This window comes from Loxodonta africana, chromosome 8 (genome assembly GCF_030014295.1).
Source record: "Loxodonta africana isolate mLoxAfr1 chromosome 8, mLoxAfr1.hap2, whole genome shotgun sequence".
NCBI classification, from domain to species: domain Eukaryota; kingdom Metazoa; phylum Chordata; class Mammalia; order Proboscidea; family Elephantidae; genus Loxodonta; species Loxodonta africana.
In genome coordinates, this window is record NC_087349.1 from 5,664,410 (window position 1) to 5,673,658 (window position 9,249).

Here is a 9,249-nt window from a genome sequence, read left to right on the forward strand (position 1 = left end):
CCCACCAGTGTGGTGTCGCAGGCCAGGGGAGTGGTTCCCGAGTTGAGTGTGCCTTCATAGCCTTTCAAGAAGAAGCAAAGATAGCACATGGAGCCAGATGTTCCAGAGAAAGGAGGGGGGGGTGGTAGGAGGCACAGAAGAAACCAAAAGAGACAGAAAGAAGCAATATCAGCTCAGGGGCCTGGCCAGTGAGGGCAGGGTGAATCCAAGCATCCTGAGGCCAAAGAAGTTGTCTCCTGGCCAAAAGACTGCAGCTGGCAGGAAGTAGAGGAGGCCAAAGGTGAGTGGGCGGAAAGGGGGCTAGGAAAGCTTATATCACTCTTTACTTGGTGCTCTTTCTCCTGCTGGGAACATTGTGGAGCTGCTTTCCCCTGCTCTCTGTCCACCGATCTCCAACGTAAGTAGGGCAAATCCAAGTGGCATGGATGCTGCACTTCCCAGCCAGCCAAGCCACCAAAGCCAGCAAGGAATCCTGGAGGTAGAGCCATGGGGAGAGAATGGGGGGTGGGAAAACATGTATCGCTGGTTACTGGGTGCTCTGTCTCCTGCTGGGAGATCCACTAAGCTGCTTTCCAGTGCTCCCTGTCTGCCGATCCCTGACAGGAGTCCAAGATGGCAGATCCATACTGCATTAGCTGATGGAGCCCTCCGCATGTATCCCTCCTCACTCTTCATCTTGTCAGTTCCTTATTCCATTAGGTGCTTGGCTGAGCTCTCTATCTCTTCATTTGGCACTTCAGGTTCCAGGAATGGTGTTTGTGTTTTAGTTAGTTTTATGGGTCTTTGCTGTGGAGGGATGGTGTGGTGCTTCTGTCTATGGTGCCATGTTGGCAGGAAGTCCTGTCATTTCTTTACTAGATGATAGATCACTTGGCTAATGGCCTCTGCCTTAAAGTTTCTGTCTGTTTTGGGACTGGATTGTAGAGGCCGATCCATTCCTTTGTCCAACCATGCACTCTTTGACTTGGCATCATGGATGAACAGTGGAAAGGATCATTATTCTGAACTCTAATGTTACGCTGGAGGGTGAGGCACTGAGGAATCCATCTATAGTGTGCTTGCCTCCTGAGTCTCCCCAAATCCGTACTTCTCTTTTCCTCATGTGCCTGAAAAGAGAGAAGATAATTTGTTGAAGTAGAGGGACCTAGAAGTGGAAAAATGTTACACAGTTTTTAAATGTAGAATATACTCACTGAGGTAGGGTAATAGAATATGGCATTGAATGTTCCAAGTGGGAAAGGAACCCAGTGTCAAGCCCTGAATACTTCCTTTTTTGCAAAGTCAAGTAAATACTTTGAAGTGTCGGCCCATAGAGTTACAGGGAAACTAAATGCTATTTCTGAAGAAACAGGAACTATTAAAAGCTGATAAACTCTGTTAACAGAAACATCAGATGAGAGTACTGAAAGTCGTGATCCTGACTATGGGGCACCGTCAGAGGGAAAATTGTGTCAGTTTTATTGATTTTGCCTGTGTGTCAGGATTCAGACCTTTTTTCTGATGAGCACTGATCATGGGTTCTTCAATGGATTCATTACTGGTACAGCAGGGATGTGGTGATGATTTGGTAAAGGGCTACGAGGGCACTTTGTTAAGAAGTCGTATTGTTACTTGAACTACTCCCTTGACTTCCAGGTACTCTGCAGAGCTGTAGAGAGCTGGGAATGAATGGACCCCCATCTGGGGATCAACCAGTAAGAGCTTAAGTCAATCATAACAGACTAGTTGGGAGATACCTGACATTCATGATTCGATAATAATTTACTAAAATTTCACTTTTAAATTAGATTTGTTATGTCAAGTCAAAAGAGCTGTGTGACAAAGCTCAGCACCTTTTTTTTTTTTTTTAATCTTGGGTTCTAAAAAGAATAACCTTTCAGTCCTGATATTTGTTAAAGCTAGAAAGACTGAGTTCTGGCTTCATGATATGAGTGGTAAGATATGAAGCACACTTAATTCCTTCTGCATCCTGAAGCCAGAGCAGAGCCCCCACTCTGTTCAACTAAAGCTGAGCTGAAGGTAAAGTAGAGACAGTATTAACTGCAGGTGTTATCATCTGGCCCACATATACTTCCCCCTTCATTTGGCTTTTCAAATCATGATGCTATTTCTGTACTCTTTATCTACCATGAATCTCAAAAGGGACTCCATGATTGTGGGATAATAAAGCTGTATTTCACTCATTAGATTTCACCTTTCACTTGGCCAATATTACCCACATCTTACACACGAAGAAATGTGAGACTCTGAGCAGATACGGAGCTTTCTTAAGGTCACAGAAGGCAGAAGAGGCATGAAATCTGAGCAAACACTGTTGGGCTCTGAAGCTCTTGCTTCTTCTAGGACGTGAATTTATTACTCATTTGTAAAGAAACACGAGCTGTTCCAGAGACGTGTGGGGTCGAGTGTTTGGGGAGGTAGGTAAAAGGATCGGAGGAGTCATGGACTTGTATGTTCTCAGGCAGCCTGCACAGTGCAGCAGAGGAACAGATGGCAAAAAAAGTTCTGTTTCTGAGTCTTCTCTCCTTGAAACAGGTCAGCAATTTGAGCACAGGGAAGAGTAACATTCACAGTCGAGATCCTAGCATCAAGGAAAGACGGCACCTCATAGATGTTTGTTAAAGTAACGTACAGATGTCTACTTTGTGGTGCACATCTGCTGTTTGTTCAACAAAGGTTAACAGATGGTTTTATGAACATTTTCTGATGCCTCAGAATTTGAATTTGAACTTTTACTTTGAGGCAGGTAGATGTTTTCTCAGGATGATCGAGTTTAAAGGAGAGAAAGTAAGGGGTGGTGGTGGAGCCATCATTATAGGGCATAAAAGGTAGAAATGTTGAAATGAAGATCAAGTATTGAGGTGGACTTTAGGGAGGAGATTCGTAGGAAATAGATGTAACTATTTGAACCATATATGAAATGGCATTTCTGCAAATAGTTGTTTTGTTCAGTCCTTCATCAATAATGAAACTTGAAGAATAGGCAGTCTTCATTCTTCAACTCAGATACCCCATCCCGACCTCTGTGTGGGGGAGTATGAAGCAAGAAGCTCTATTTCTTCTCCCAACCCCACCTTCTTCCTGTATATCCTACTTGCCCTTATTTTTGTTTACCACAATAAGGAAAAGTTAGCCATTAGGCAGACGTGGAGTCATAATAAGAAAAAGTCCTACAAAGTTTTTCTTTTAAAGTAAATTATTTCTGCTTAATGTTCAAAACTAATATTATAACATATTAGCTCTGCTGAAAAAACACTTGCTGAGTGAGAGAAAACAAAAGGTGAACTCCATTGCAGTGTACTCTACATAAGTTCAAATCTCCTTGCTGCCTTGGGCAATGAAGAGAAGTCAAACATTGTTTTCTCTCCTTCTCTTGTACCTAGAAAGCCTAAATAACCATATGTTTGTTGCTTTTATGAACCCATGTCAGAAAAGTAGATTCTTAGCAGTGATGAGTTGGAAAAAGAAATAAAAGAAAGCACACAGGATACAATTGCCAATCCCCTATGTTGTCCCACTAAAGGCTTAAGGAACCAAAGGGTGTTAAAAAGACTAATGGTCCCAGAGTCTGGAAAGTGTTCAAGCCCATTACCAAGTCCTCAGAGCTATTAAACGTTGCCTCAATTTTTATTGATGTCTGAATTTTGGAGGAGAAATGAGGGTAAAACAAATTTGCTACTTTATTTACCCCAGTTTAGAGGTCTTGTCACTGCTATTACCTATACTATGCCATAGGGCTACCAGTAACTGTTTATAAAGTACTTTCCCTATAAGATACCTATAGAAGTGCAAATGTACTGGAGGGTTATGTAATATCATCCTTATAATATAATATTAAACCATTTTATGTGCAAAATTTTGTTATCTACCCTTAAATCATACAGAAAACAACGAAAATCCATTCAAAACCTAGGTTCTCTATCTCATATCTTTCCATAAGACACCTGCCTCTTCCTAATCTTTTCCTTTCGTAATAGATATGAGTTTCATCATGCTGGGTCTAATTTAAATATTGAAGGTGGCTGTTTAACTTTTGAACCACATTTTTCTTCATTGTTTATCATTTTACCCACCATTGTTCCCTGCCGTCCTCTCCTTTCCCTGGTGACTATGTAGAACTAATAAAATTTTGTTTCATTACCTGTAGGCTTCAAATTGGACTCTCTGAAACCACATCAAGTCCTTATGAAGCCACTGGCCTGTCTCCTTGGTGCAGAGTAGATGCAATTCATATTGAGATCAAGCCCATCATCGGGGCCTCATGAAGACCTGAACCACCTGGCAAAGGCTGGCTGGACATACACAACATGCTTTCTCATTGTTCTCAGATTGAACAGATTCTGTTATTTCTCACTGTTTCTGCAGATGAATTAACCCTCACATTTTTTAATGGGAACAAATAACCAGACATGGGCGAGTGAATTTATTCTCCTCAGCTTCTCCAGTGACTGGGGCACTCAGGTGTCGCTCTTTGTCCTATTCTTGATCATGTGCCTGGTGAAGGTGCTGGGAAACTTTTCCACTGTTCTTCTGATCAGACTGGACAACTTACTCCACCCACCCATGTATTACTTCCTCACCAGCCTCTCCCTTGTGGACATCTCTTATGCCACTAGCATAGTCTCTCAGCTGTGGGTGCATTTTCTTATAGAACATAATCTTCTACCTGAACTGTGCAGCCCAGCTACTTTTCTCCCTGGGCTTGGGTGAGATTGAGTTTGTTCTACTGACAGTGATGGCATATGACTGCTACATGGCTGTGCGTGGTCCTCCAAGATAATCTGCCTTCATGCATGGAGGGCTGTGTGCTAGGTTGGGCAGTTCATCCTGGATCAGTGGCTCCATAAACTCTCTCTTGCAGACTGCTGTCACCTTTCAGCTTCCCACTTGTTCAGACAAGCTTATCTATCACATATCCTGTGAACTCCTAGCTGTCCTCAGGCTGGCCTGTGTGGACATGTCCTCTAGTGGGGTTGCAATCATGGTTTCCAGCACCTCCCAGATGGTGACACCATTCTACATGGTTCTTGTCCTACATCAGGATCTTCTCCATCATCCTAAAACTCCAGTCCACAGAGGAAAGGAGAAAATTCTTCCACACATGTGTCTTTCATCTCACAGTGGTTGCCTTGTGCTGTGTCATGACTATTTTCATACATCCAACCCTGCTCCAGCCCCTTGGTCTTCAGGGAGAAGATGACCTCACTCTTCTATGCCATTTAACACCCATGCTGAACCCCATTATTAACAGTGTGAGGAATAAGGATGTGAAAGGTACTTGGCAAAGCTCTTAGGACAATTCTCTGTGTTAACCTCAAAACTGGCAACTTGATGAATCGTGAACTTCACACAGACAAAAGAGCTTTGCCTCTGGTCCCCACCCAACTCAGATATGACAGGTAGAGAGTGCATCACCATGGCAACCATGAAGGAGATGACATAACATGTACTGGTGATGTTAGGTAGGAGGCTGAGTGGTTGTGTTGTGATGTAGGATGTGGGGGACTATTTATATAAGAGCATAATGTTCTTTGAAGTTAAGCACTTCGGTATTAGACCTTCACATGCTTGCTAAATCTCCACTCCTGTGACCTGAGGGTTTTGAAAGAAACAATTTTGTTGTTTTGAGTTGTCACGTTATTTGTAATAATGGACCTACTCATGGATCTAGCCTTGGATCACTAGTTTGTATTCATTCACATTTTGAACACATTAATGATGTTTCCGTTGGGAACAGAACGCGTTTTCACATCTGAAATGTGAAACTCACTTAAAATACTGATGCTATATGCATGCCCAGCCGGCAACTGTGTGAGTCACAACTCTGAGATAATGTGAGGAGAGTGCTGTGACCAAGGCTGCTTCAGGCGTTTTTCTCTAGGATATGCCACCTGTGGAAATGAGTGCTCTTTTTTGAGGTATTGATTTAATTCAGTTGAGGGATATCAGTGAAATATTTTATTTTACCCTGATAATAATTCAACTGTAGATGGTTTGTACAAAATAGCTTTGTTGGCCAAGGAAAAGCTGATTTTGGCTAGTAGAGCACTTAACCGTTCATGCCATACAGAAACTCCAAAACAGCCATAGATAATAAATAGATGAGTATGACTATATACCAATAAAACTTTATTTGTGGATCTTAAATTTTGAATCTCATATGATTTTCACATGCATGGGATCTTGTTTCTCTTGATGTTTTAAACCATTTAAAAATGTGTTAAAAATTCTTAACTCATGGGCTGTCCAAAAATAAGTATTCAGCTGCATCTGTACTAGGGGCTTCTAGCGTCAGCTGGCTCTCAAATGGATTTGGATTTGCTAAGTGGCGTATGTACAGATTGAGAAGAAAATTATTGCATATAAATGGGTCCCATTCAAAATGTTAAAACTGTCATATCTTTTAAAAATCAGTAAACCCTTTCTCTGAAACTTTGGAGACAAAATAAGAAAATGAACAACGTGATAAGTAAAATATCAAAGACATAGTAGTTAATGTAAGAATGACATACTCCTCAGACAAGTCAATGAAATATACTCCTTTAGATATGCATTTTGGGGAATCAGGATGGGTCAGCCAGCTGTGCAGATGGTTCCCTCAAGTCTATATATTAAGAGCCTTCTAGAATCTTGTAGAATCCAAATCCATTTGAAAGCCAGCTGACACTAGAAGCCCCTAGTGCAGATGCAGCTGAATACTTATTTTTGGACAGCCCATGAGTTAAGAATTTTTAACACATTTTTAAACGGTTTAAAACATCAAAAGAAATATAAGATTCCATGCATGTGAAAATCATATGAGATTCAAAACTTAAGGTCCACAAATAAAGTTTTATTGGTATATAGTCGTACTCATCTGCTTATTATCTATGGCTGTTTTGGAGTTCTGTATGGCATGAACAGTTAAGTGCTCTACTAGCCAAAAAGGGTGGTGATTCAAACCCACCCCGAGGTTCCTTGGAAGAGAGGCCTGGTGACATCCTTCCAAAAGATATGGCCTTAAAAACTCTGTAGAGCAGTTCTATTCTGAAGCACATGGGGTCACAATGAGCTGGAATTGCCTCTGCACCAAGCAGTTTTTGTTTTATTTCCTTCTTTTTTTTTTTCTATGTTTAGTTCAGTTTATGACTGTTTTACTGCTACAATGGCAGTGCTGTTTGACAAAGACCACAAGACCCACAAAGCCTAAAATATTTACTTTCTGATCTGTTCCAAAAACTGTTGCCAATCCCTGCTGTTAAAGTTGTAAGTATTCTGAGGTAGTCGTCATTTCTAAATATAGTTTTGATTCCCACTGTGGGCTGTTTGCCAATGCCATAGAGGATGTAGGACGCGAGCGGAAAATGAAAACACAAGTCATGCACAGAAGAAACTCTGGTAGTTCAAAGCAGGAAGGAATATTGTCAGTGAAGTCTTCTAAGAGACCATGGAGCTGTTCCACTTAGGCTTCCATTTCATTCTTCACAGTCATTGAGGTTCAGCTTCCCAGTGTCTGGTCTTTATCTGGTAGTCACTGAATTGTGCAAAATGTTGAGCACTCAGCTACAAACTGAAAGTTTGGCAGCTTGAATACACCCAGAGGTGCCCTGGGAGAAAGGTCTGGTGATCTACTTCCAAAAAATCAGCCATTGAAAACCCTATGGAGCACCACTCTACACTGAGACACATGGGGCAGCCATGCATTGGAATAGACTTGACAGCAACTACTTTTATTTTTGGCCCAGGATCTAAGGGCTCAATACTAATGGATGAGTCGGGAGTTAAATTGTGTGTTGAGCATCATCTTTGCTATCTGCTGAGTACTAACTGAGGGACCAGTAGTACTTCGTAGGCTGTAGAGAATTTGCCTACATGACAAACAGGTCTTTTCAGCCCAGTCTTCTGTGTCCACACTCTGTAGGTCTACACCTGAGTGTTCCTCCACTCATTCCTTTGAAACCCAGCATCGTGTAACTCTAAACCTGTCTCTGAAAGTATAGTTGCACTCTGTCATTCTGTCAGAGCGGTGTGGTTTGTTACCCTTCCAGAGCCACCATTGGGTTCGGCTACTTTCAGTGAACTCTGATCTTCAATATCATGATTCTCCTGCCATCTCACAGAAAATTTCTCTCATCACCTGTATGCACACTATTCCTTGACATTTTGGAGTCTTCTACATTTTCCTTATCAAAGTATAGCAAGACAATTAACATAATATGTTAATCCTGGACAAGTAACAAAATCTATATGGGACTCAGAGCTTTCTTCTACAACTAGTGATGAACAATGTAAGCTGCTCATGAGAGGTCTGAGAGGACTAAGTGAAACATGTGAAACACTTTGTACCCTCTTTGACACACAGGAAATTTTCATATCTGTTACCTATTGTTATTACTTTCTGATAGTGCATCTTTCCTGTTTCCCTAACCCCCCTGCCTTCCCTATGCTATATGTTTCAGACCAACTTGCTGGTCTACCCAATCCAATCTAAGGGGCCTGAAAGAATGAGAGGTGGCAGTAAAATCTCTTGAAAACAGAGCTCTGATATTTCTGTGACAAAGAGCAGATTTTACCTCATGCATTCACAGCGGGGAGATATGGCCTCTGTTCTGGATAAATTTGTGTCCTTCAAAAAGATATGCTGAAGACCTAACCCCTGATACCTCTGAATGTGACCTGATTTAAAAGTTGTCTTTGCAGATGTAGTTATTTCACGTAACACAAGGTCGTACTGGAGTAGGATGGGCCCTGATCCAATATGACTGGTGTCGTTATAAGAAGAGGACCAGACACAGAGTCACAAGAAAAGGATATGTAACAATGGAGGCAGAGACTGGTTGATGCTGCCACAAGACACGGAATGTCAAAACCACCAGAAACTGGACGAGGCATGGAAGGATTCCACCCCTTGAGTGTTCCTAGAGAGCATAGCTCTGCCTAAACCTTAATTTTGGACTTCTGGCCTCCAGAGCTATGATGAAATTAATTTCGGTTGTTACAGCCACCTAATATCTGGCACTTTGTTATGGCAGTTCTAGGAAACCAATACAGCCTCCAGTGGGCAAAAACTCGGTCAAGGAAAGAGTTGCACAAAAAAGCATCTTAGATACTGCAATGAATTTTGATCCCCCAAGAACTACAATGCAAAAACATACATACAGTGTGTCTGTGATATTAATATTTCATGGGGGAGAGTGATGAGGAAAACAATATCTAGAAAGTTTCCTTGGGGGATAATAATGAATAAAAGACTGAGAAATACTCATTTAT

General features: G+C 41.6%; 1 pseudogene; it reads left to right on the forward strand.

Moving 5' to 3' along the window:
- The first annotated feature begins 4,389 nt into the window (after window positions 1-4,389).
- On the forward strand, window positions 4,390-5,332 carry LOC100666874 (olfactory receptor-like protein OLF3; annotated as a pseudogene).
- Window positions 5,333-9,249: the final 3,917 nt, after the last annotated feature.